Genomic DNA, 11,069 nt, shown 5'->3' with positions numbered 1-11,069 from the left:
GGTATTCTTGTGTATATAAGACCGGTAAGAAGTGACGGCAACAAGGTATTTGAGCTGCAAACAGAGAGAGACTGACAATTGAGTCGAGTACGTGAGTCGTTCTTTGCGAATTATAGCGTTTGTTATAGCGTGACTGTGGAAATTAAGCGTATTGCAAAGTTGTATTCAGAAAGAATGAACCAGTTTTATTTAAGAAAGGACTTGTATCACTAAAGTTTCTTTGGAAAGAATTTTTACGGAAAATTAACTAACGACCAGAGACGTAACAGTATGTTGGAAAGGATGATCATTGGGGAGTGAGTGAGGCACCCAAAACCCTTTTTTATGGAGTTTCCCATATACCTTAGATGTTTACGTATTATTTCATGAGAAACATGCAATTTCAGGGCCAGACTTGGGTTAGACTCAACAAGCGTCTTCCAGCCTTAAAAACTGTGATGGCAGGGGCCAACATGTTGGAATTGATATTGATGCTCTAATGTCACCTGAACGAAATTTGCTGAACCATTGTTGACACTTACGAACGTTCGAAACATTTCATTAAAATTCTTTGATATTCTTTGTTGCTACAGAGGCGTTGTTTCCCTTCTTGTATTCAAACAACATTACATGCCGAATGTATATCTCGTCGTGTGACATCACTGTAAGGGATTAGAGTATACTAAACTTTACACATTATATAGGCTACACTAACGTGACATTTAGGCAGTTCATTTAACTACTATACGTGATATACGTTTTTTGAAGGTGGTTAATGAAACCTTTCCAAAACGCGACATTAATTTCTTGACGACCTAATGTACAGCCTAAGATCAAAGTTATTTTAAAATCTGGCTTGTCCCAAAATAAAACTCGTCGAACAAAAGAATATTCATCATCGCTAAAACAACCTGAACTCTGTGACGTTGTTTAAAAAATAGTTCCAACAAACACTTAAAAGTAACGTTATAAGACATGGACATTCAACTAATACAGCCATTCGTTTAAAAACTTACTCGTTACAAAGTTTCACATAAACACGTATTATCATAACTATTCTTTACTAGCGTGCACAAACAAGCATTTCTTCTAATGCTTATCTATCATGCACAATCTTTAATATTGCTATGAAAGAATAATTACAGGTTAAAAATAAATTATTGTTGAGCAATATCAAAGACCAACGAATTATTATATACCCTACAATGAGATAAAGGGTTAAAATTAAAGTATACAGTGAACAAGATGTATATTTCTAAGGTCTCCACTGTATGGTTTTGAACAAGTTAAGCCTAACTGGTTCGACAGAAACATGACTAGAATGAAAATATAACTTAATTCTATCCACTTCATTTTGTAAGAAAAGGGGCCTCACCTAACTCACTAATAATTACTGTTATTAGTCTTGACCTTAAACAAAAATTCGCTCGTTGAGGTTTCTACTGCTTCTGGCTATTGCTTGGCTTAATACCGAGTAGCCCAACAGTAAAGACGTGAAACAATGTCTTACGTAAAACCCAAATTTAGTTATTAAATATTTTATATTGTCCCAGCAGTATATCTTGATTATGAAAATAATATAAACTATTAGTGCATTTTTTGTAAAAAACAAAATCTATAAATTTTGTTTGAAACAACGTTGCTCTTTGCTCCTGATCTGTGTTCTATAATTAAAAGTCACAAAAGAGCTAAGATAACCTTTGTTGACGATAATAGTATATGATTACCTGATGAAGGGCGATTGCTCAAATCGTCGTAATAACCTCTTTAAATTAGTTAAACAAATATGTTAAATTCCACAGTTTTTTTATCACGTGATATCAAATAAGACACAATTAATTGATTCTATTTGAAAAATAAAATATGTTTTCCCTTAAATTCAAAGGATATTCGTATCAGTATTGCAAGCATTAGGCCTATGAAATGTAAACGGTGTATAGAACTTACCATGTCTGAATATTTAATTAAATCTTTTGAAATACTGCAAAACGTCTCTTATTCCTTAAATTCAGAAGACATTTGTATCAGTATTGCAAGCATTAGGCCTATGAAATATAAACGGTGTATAGAACTTACCATGCCTGAATATTTAATAAAATATTTTGAAATACTGCAAAACGTTTCTAAGCCCTATAAAAAGGTTAAATCAATCACTATACTTTTAAGATTTCATTAGATTTATATTTTTAATAAAAGTAATTTATGAGTAATCAGTTCCACTCATTGAGAGTGAATGAGTCAATTTTCATTACTTATGTATTGTCCATTAATTAGATTGATATAAGTATTTCTTAGTTAATATGAGAGATATATCTCAGTTGAGTACCAAAGTGTTGGAAATATTACTTAATTCGAAACACAAGTTACTTTATCAACATAGAAGCTTTTATCTGATAAAATTTAAAATCTACTTTATTCGTTTTAAACATGGCTAATACAGTATATTGGTTGTATGAAAAAGCTCAAATTGGGAAGAGGTCAAACGTTTGTTAATTTTAAAGAGAGTCAACATAATTTTGAGACAAGAGGTTATTTTCATGTGTAGTGATATAAGCAAAATTCAATTTCTGTGAGATATATCATCAAGTGAAATAGATTAAAAATAAGCAGCAAGAAGCTGGAATTTAATCAAACACAATTTTTACATATGAGCTAGTCGTTAGAATAGAACAGCCCCCCCCCCCCCCACGTGACACAGCGGTATGTCTGCGGACTTACAACGCTAGAAACCGGGTTTCGATACCCGTGGTGGGCAGAGCACAGATAGCACATTGTGTAGCTTTGTGCTCAACTTCAAACAAACAAACAGAATAGAACAGATAATTTAAAATATCCAATACGTTGTGTTTAAAATCACATAACCAGTTAAAAGATTCGAGATCGGAATTTCTTTTGAAAAATCCAAGGATATATTTATATTTGGTATTTATTTATTGTAGTATTATGATAACTATACAGCGTTTCCAGTTGAGGAATAAAAGTTTTTCCAATATGGCGACCAGATAAGTGTCTCGTGTTATTATTATTCATGCCACCAAAAACACCACATTTATATATTTATATTTAGCTTTTGTTTTGTAATCATTAAACCTTATATTTAGTCTCGTATTTTGTAATTTGGCTTTACTAAACATTCTTACATTTGTGTGATATCCGAGAAATTACATAAATTAGGCTGAACTTGAGTTAATTTTAAATTGACTTTCTGTAACTTGTTATGTTTAGCTATCTTTTATTTTACTATTAACAATGAACATTTTCATCTTCTGTCGAATGTTATAACTAAATAAGATAAAACAAAACACTGAAAAATCTGCAATACGTCTAATAGAACGTCAGTCTTGTGTATTTAAAAAACTTTGTATCTCATATAAAATATCTGGTGTCCCTAGAAAACTTCGGACTTGATGAAACTTTTATCACATCCAGTAAAATAGTTATCATAAAGTTAGATGAAATGTCTTTAACTGACTATCAGTTACTGTCATACCTTTTCTTATAATTTTTCAAATAAACACTAAGGTATGAAAATAAAGAGAGAAGAAGATTTGGGATGTATAAAGGTTACGTCTTGGTACCAGGAAAAAATATATTTTTGATTTGCACATATCATAAAACGATAGGTCAGTTTCGAGACATGTAATGTAAAGAGACTCTCATACATGTACTTAGATGTACGTGCCAGAGTAATTCCTGTTTTCGATTGTTTTTTACTATGTTAAAAACTTTAACATCTTTAATGCATATCCTATATTAGTACGTCATGAACAATGTATATTAACGCGTTCAATCTAGCCTTGACATTTCAACATTATAAACTAAAAGCAGGAAAATGATTAGTAGCGTCTTATTCATATAAAATAACGATATATTTGCTTTAAAATGAATGTAGAAAATCACTTAGCTACCAACATAATGTCACAATTTGAAATAAATGTGATTCAAGTTTAAAGCTAATTTTACTGAATTTATTAAAGTACAGAGCTTTTGTTTATTTGTTGTTAAGCATAAAGCTATACAGGGGGCTATCTATGCTGTGCCCACCACCGATATCGAAACCAGATTTTAACATTATAAGTTAAGCCACTGGGGAGGGAGATAAATACGGAGCTAAACATTGGTTATAATTACTAGTTTTTATTATAAATATTTTGGTTTGTTCATGACTGTCTTTAAACATTTCTAGTAGTCAGTGTACTTCTGTCAACGTTACTTTCAGTTAGTCAGAAATCGATAAATTTAAAGTTGAGGCCAACTGTTACTAAGTTAACGAGTAATACATTGTTTACATGTAGTCTAACTAAACCGGGTTCCTTATTTAGAGGAACAAACCTGTGTAAGTAAGTAAATAACTTAAAGCTCTACAAAGAGAACTTATTAACAATGTCAAGGTACTTTAGAAAGTTTGTTTCTGATGTTCATGCAAAGTAACACAAGGGCTATTCTACTCGAATAGTGGGATTTAACCGTTACTCTTATAATGCATCATGGCCCCAAAGTGTGGAGGACGATTTCGCGGCAAAGGGACGCGAATTGTTAACTGTCGGATTGAGAGTCTGAAAAGCTAACCACTGGGTTACAACCATTGTATAAGAATTGATGATTAAGTGTAGGATCGAACTGTCGTAAAAAAGAAAACATAATAACTTACAACGGAGTTAATAAGTGTTTACTTAAAGTAAGAGTTTCAATAAAGAAATAAAACTATATTTTACAGAAAATGCAAAATTAGATTATAGTACTATTACGCCACAGAACAAACTTACACAATTAATCTTTTTAATTATTCAAATCTAACTCATTTCATAACATATATTTCTTGCATATTTGCAAATACACTTTAGTTTTTCATAATACCAATACAGATTTATTGAGTTTGTACATAAAACAAAATCTCGCGAAGTAAAAATATATTGTAAGCAGGAATCAGATAAATTTCCGTGCACAGTACTAATTTAATTACCTTATTATTCTTGCAAAAATCTATTTAGATGTTGTTATAATACACAAAGCTACAGAAAGGGCTATCTGTGCTCTGCCCACCATGGGTATCGAAACCTGGTTTCTAGTATAAGTCCGCGGACGTACCATTGTTCCACTATGGGGCTTATAGGTTTAGTATAGTTTGAAGACATGATTTTATGAATTTATAGTAAATGACTGCATGAAATAAATTCCACAAAAAATATTGCAATATATTTGATATTGATATTAATACTACTAATGCATGTTACAATATTTCAAAAACAAACATGAATTAATTCAGTTATTGATGTACTAGTTGTTATTTAAAAGCGAGGTATCACTATTATCAATATTCTTTTGTGCTAAAGGAATATATTTAACACTCTAACCATTTTTTGGCACAAAATAATTATTTGTATCAGTCAAATAGAAAGTGTTTTTTTTTGTCATTTCTAAGCAGTATTGCCTATTTAGATTTAAAATTATGTTAAATTGAATCAAAACTATTATTTTGTAGTTCGTTTCTTCACTACTTCCTTCAACCCAAACAGAAACTTAAGTTTCATAGACACAGTCATTGAAGTATACCATGACAACCTTTATGTTTTCCAAGCGTATTTATGTTTGATACGAAGTATAGAAATTACATAAACATAAAAAGATCAGAAAAACGAACGTTTGGTTGCATTCTTTTGATATTCATATTTAGCTTCATTGAGTTGAATATTGTATTTTTTTTTTAACTTAATGTCAACTTGGACAACAAGAATTAGAGAATCTTCTTTTGGAATTCTTTTGTATCTATTTCAAAACGAATTTTTATGAAACCTTTTCTTACAAAGTTATTAAGCGAAGTTTTTATTTAGGCAAAATTAAAAACTAATCTGTAGCGAATTAAAACGTATAATTCTCATTGAGATGATTTTTTTTTATTGTAGGTAATTCTGTTACGTACCCATTCCAACCTAAAAGCACTTCGACCAATTAGAAATCACGTGCGTAGTTCATTAAGACATTATGCATGTTTACTTCTGAGCTTATTGAAAATGAAATTCATTAAGAAATGAACATGTTATCAAGTTGTCAATAATTTCTACTGAACTATATCTAAACTCTTGAGCCTCTAACTAAATTAAAAGAGAAAATTAATTAATAAAAAAGTATTTAAATTTCATGAAAAGAAATTATAGGAATAATTAATCCCAATATCTGCTTCGTCATAAATTTTGAAGTCTTTTGCGGTGGTGTATGCAGTCAGAGATTAGAATTAACTAATTAACGAATTTATAAATCCTTTCGAGAATCTTCTTCGTGCTTTGAATTAATTATTAAGGAAGTAGAAATGTCTTCTTATCTTCTCCAATTCACGCCTTTATGTTTGTAACGTAAATTTATAGGTAAATGTGATTTCCTCAGTCGTTATTATTGCCGCCTGTCGGTTTTAAAGGTTTTAAGTTTCTCATAAATTATGCCATCTGACACGTTAATTTTAGCCTAATTACCGAAAATTCGTGTTTAAAATAAAATTCTGAATGTATTCTTTGTATTATACGTTCTAACTGTTTAAAGTACACGCGCACAATTAAGTTATGGTGTTGGTAATGACAAGAACATTTTTTTTATGTCTCAACATTTGTCGTGATGACCTCTGAGTAAAAAAAAATAAATAAATAGATATGTTCGTGCCGTCTTTTATAATGTTTGTTTACATAATTTTGCTTCTATAAAACATGAAGATTTGGTGTTGCGTAATTTCTGTTTATACAATGTTGCTTGTGTACAACACGAAACCCGGAATTTTGATGTTCTATAATATCTATTTACATAACGTTGTTGCTAGGAAGCACACAATTGTGGAATTTGTTTACTTCTGTGGAAAATAATGTTTTTATCAAGCACCAAATTTAATGTTCCGTAATTTGTTCTAGTATAAAACATGGAATATTGATGTTTCATAATTCTGTTTACATAGTGCTAGAGCTGTGAAAGAGGAATTTTTAGGCTTCATTGTGTTGTAGAAAATATTGTCACTGTTATAATACTTGGAATTTTGGTATTTCACAATTTCTGTTAATAAAATTTCGTTCCTATGAGATATACATCTATATGCTTGAAAATTTATATGTATATTTCTAGAAAATCATGTTGCTTCTTTGACAAAATTCAACATAATGAAATAATATATATACTGTTCTTCATACAATTAACTTAGTATACTGACATTTTATTGTAAAATAAAACGAAAATATATGATTTTGAATAAGTTTATCAAATAAAATCATTTTTACACATACGCAAACATACTTTGGTAAACGACAGTATTTAAAGTAATTGTGATTATTATATTCTTTCTAGTTTTAATATAGATCACTTTGAACAGAGTTGATACCAATTGGAAAAATTGTGTTTTAGTTATTAATATATCTGAGAATTAGATGAATTGAAAAAATAGGAAATTGTTGAGAATAAGGATTTTTAAAACTTTAAGAATAAAACATAACTTGAGTTGTATAAAATATTTTTCAAGATAACTTTGCAGGTAATCCGAAAAGTGAAACGATAATCTTATAATATGTGTTTCGAAAAACTCGTATTTAGAACAATGGTTTTTGAGGTTCGTAAATAATATTGTATTATTGTTTAAGAATACAGTTCATTGTTGTGAAAATTTAAAAGAGTTTTTGTTAACCACAATTCATAGGTTGTAACAAATATATAAAGACTTTATTATATTTAAAGGATTTTTCTAATGGAGTTCAAAGTATATATAAGTAAGGAAAATATACTATTGTTAAACTAGGCGTTATAACAAAAAGAAACAAATCTAATTATCAAAACCATGAAGATCTTCAATAAATTCAAAAGACTGTAAAACATCCTCTCTCTTATAATTTAATTATATTCGGAGTATACGTGTATACCTGTACGAAAATCCTAATGCTGAATTATAATAGTTTTTTATCCAAGATTACGACTAGTGTTACGAATCAAGAAACATTCATTGTTTAAATCAGAGCTTGAAATAATACCACATAGAGAGTGTTGATGTTCTAGTAAACATAATATTTTTATTTTCTTCTTCAAATATTAGGCTACGTACCCTGTGAAGTTTTTCCTAATCATGCGAGGTTGAAATTCTTTCTAGATTATATTCTCTGTTGGCATTTTGCTAATTTTTCGGAATATTTTGGTCACAAAAAGAACTGAGTTAGTAAACTTTGTTAGATAACACAGGTCTGCGATGGTTTCATTGTCTTGAAATTTTTACATGTTTTACAATAATTCCTGTACACTGAATCCGAAAATGATACCCATGTTTCTCCATCACGTACAGATTTTTCACAAAATTTCATAACGCAATACATAAAAGAAAGACCACAACACGTAGATTTGAGACTAAAAGACGTAGATTTCACTAAAAAAATCAGGATAAATAAGGATGCATATTCGTTTGACATCAGTGTTCTTCCATTTTTTTTAGTTTGTTTGTTTGTTAATAAACATAATAATATAAAATATTCATTGTGGTAAACGAAATAATAATATGATTTAAGTAAGAGTTTTTTCTTCCCGATTTGTAAAAAATCGTTACTTGATAGAAAAAAAAATTTATATTTTTTTTCCGAAATCTGCGTAGCTGAATTATGTAAAATCCGTCATTAAAATCAAAACAACTTTTATGAAGTTTAAATTCGCAGTCCTGTGTAATTAGTAGTACTTTTCAATTGACAATGAAATAGTTTTACGTGAAACAATATTGTTTCTTTGACGGAATTAAACATGGTAAAACTGATTAGTTGAACATAATAACATTTTAAAGAAAACTGGAAATAAAGCTCTTTCAAATTATAGAGGTTTATGTTCTAAAATTGGTTTCGGTTCGAAACCTAATAGGTACAAGAATTACTCTGATTCGTTCTATAAAAAAGGATTTCATTTAATAATGTTTGAATTAAGCTAGATAGTATCTTTCTTAGTTTTAAGTCTATGGATTTACAACGTTAAAATCAGGGGTTCGATTCCCCTTGGTGGACACAGCAGATAGCCCGATGTGGCTTTGCTATAAGAACACACACCTTAGTTTTAAACTATTGGATCATAAACGTAAGCTAAATGTTAAAAGATCATTGCTGGCATCTCCGCCATTGACAACAAGAGGAAATCCTCAATAGTCGCGGCACTTCAAATTCCTTTAGGCAGGATTAGAGTAAATCAATCTTTGATACTTTTTTCCACCCTTTTTATTAGCTTTACTTTTGTACGCCAGCAATACCTAGCGTGGGGCGCGCGTACATTCGCCTACCCTCAACTTGAAATTCTTTTAGGCAGGATTATATTAAATTAATCTATAAGACTTTGGGCGTGGTCAAATACATCAATCGAAAGTGCTTGACCTCATGAGTGCAAAACTATAATTAGAACTCAAATCGGCCAAGCTAAAAGTTTGTACTTAAAAAAAAAAAATACAAACAAACTCAGAAAACATTGACACTACAATTTACTTCGAAATGCAATAATACAGAATGTCATTCAGATGTTTTGGAAACACTGATTAAGTTCGATACACTAGCACTGAAGATTTTATTTTCCCTGGCGATCATGTTCTGTTTACTTTTCATAGTTTTTAACAATGTTCCTACATCTAGTGTTGTTTTCATGCTTCCTCAGAGGAGAGCCCAATCAATGTCATTCCATTCTTGTGCAGTTTTTTTGTAAACTGACAAATTTCTTAGTTGAGTGTGAGATTTGTCAAATTTACAGAGTGGTGAGGGAGATAAAATAGATGAACAACAAAATAAAATATGCCATATGTAAACCCCCTTATTTTAGCCTCCCGACAATTTCAGGTTTTTATTTTTTTGATTTAACGACTTTTATTTTAGTGTTTTCACCTACGAATGTGATCTGATGAATGAAAGAAAATGTAATTTTTTTTATATTTGGTTCAGGACGAGTACTAGCAATATTTTCTGTTGGGTCTTTAGTTTCTTTAAAATTTGCAGATTTGAATCCACGGACGATGCTTCATGAAAAGGCGCCATTTATGTTTGCGACTACTGTAAGCTCCTTTTCTTAGTCATCTAAAAAGAGGCATATTCTCAGTATTGAGTGTGTGTTTGCCTGGTTATGCAAGCACTGGAGACATAATACGACTCCAGGTTAAATGCGGAATGAGCTATACTGCAACGGACATTTTTTTTTCGCATATTTCGTGTGTGTATGTGTGTGTGTGTTTGAACACGATAATCACTAAAATAAGAGTCGTGTGAAAAAACGGGATTTACAGATAAGATTTTAAAATTTTCAAGAAGAAAGATATCGTATTTTATAAGGATAAATTTATTCTTCCTCTGGGATGGCAACTATAAGTTCAGTCCTAGGGATACAAAAAAGAAGAGACATGGAAATCCCCACCCCTATCGAATCACACACTGGGTATAAAAGAACACTGGAGTTGCACCAGGGGATTTGACAGATGTGTGGTCGAATGGAATTGTTGTGATTCCAGTTACTTTGGTCGTATTTATCATGAAAACATCCACTGATTTTAAAGATGCTTATGAACTTCTGGGTTGTGAGTCTTTGTAAAATGTAAATTCTCATTTGTTGTCTTACGAATGGTATCAGTAGATATGTTAAATTCGGAGGGTTTTTCCTTTACTATCATAGCCTTAACTTTACAGAGGAGGAGGTTGTTCCCGATTGGATTAGGATGTGGTTTTGGAGGCCGTTGCTCTCTTTAATGTTTTATGTACGAGCTTTTCGGCTTCGATAGAGAATGCTGAAGGCTCTCTTCTTCTCGATATTGGATATTTTTGGCTTTACACCGTTTAGCAATCGTCCTGTATGAAATATTTCTTTTCGAAAGGAGCGGTTACATGCCTCTCCAGTTACCGATCAAGCTTTGGAGGCTTTCTAAATGCTCGATCAGTATGATTTGTTTTTGTCATGATACAAAAGACTGTTTAGTGTAGATATTATTGATTAATATATTTTGTGAGTTAATAATTTATTATTATTGTTGCGTCAGCGAGTCACATGACTACTGTGACGCCACGTTTCTAGAACTATCCTGTACCTTGGCGAATGCTCTAGTATTTACTAGATATAGGGTAGTCTGGTAT

This window comes from Limulus polyphemus, unplaced genomic scaffold (assembly GCF_000517525.1).
Source record: "Limulus polyphemus unplaced genomic scaffold, Limulus_polyphemus-2.1.2 Scaffold377, whole genome shotgun sequence".
NCBI lineage: Eukaryota > Metazoa > Arthropoda > Merostomata > Xiphosura > Limulidae > Limulus > Limulus polyphemus.
This window is presented reverse-complemented; position numbering follows the sequence as displayed.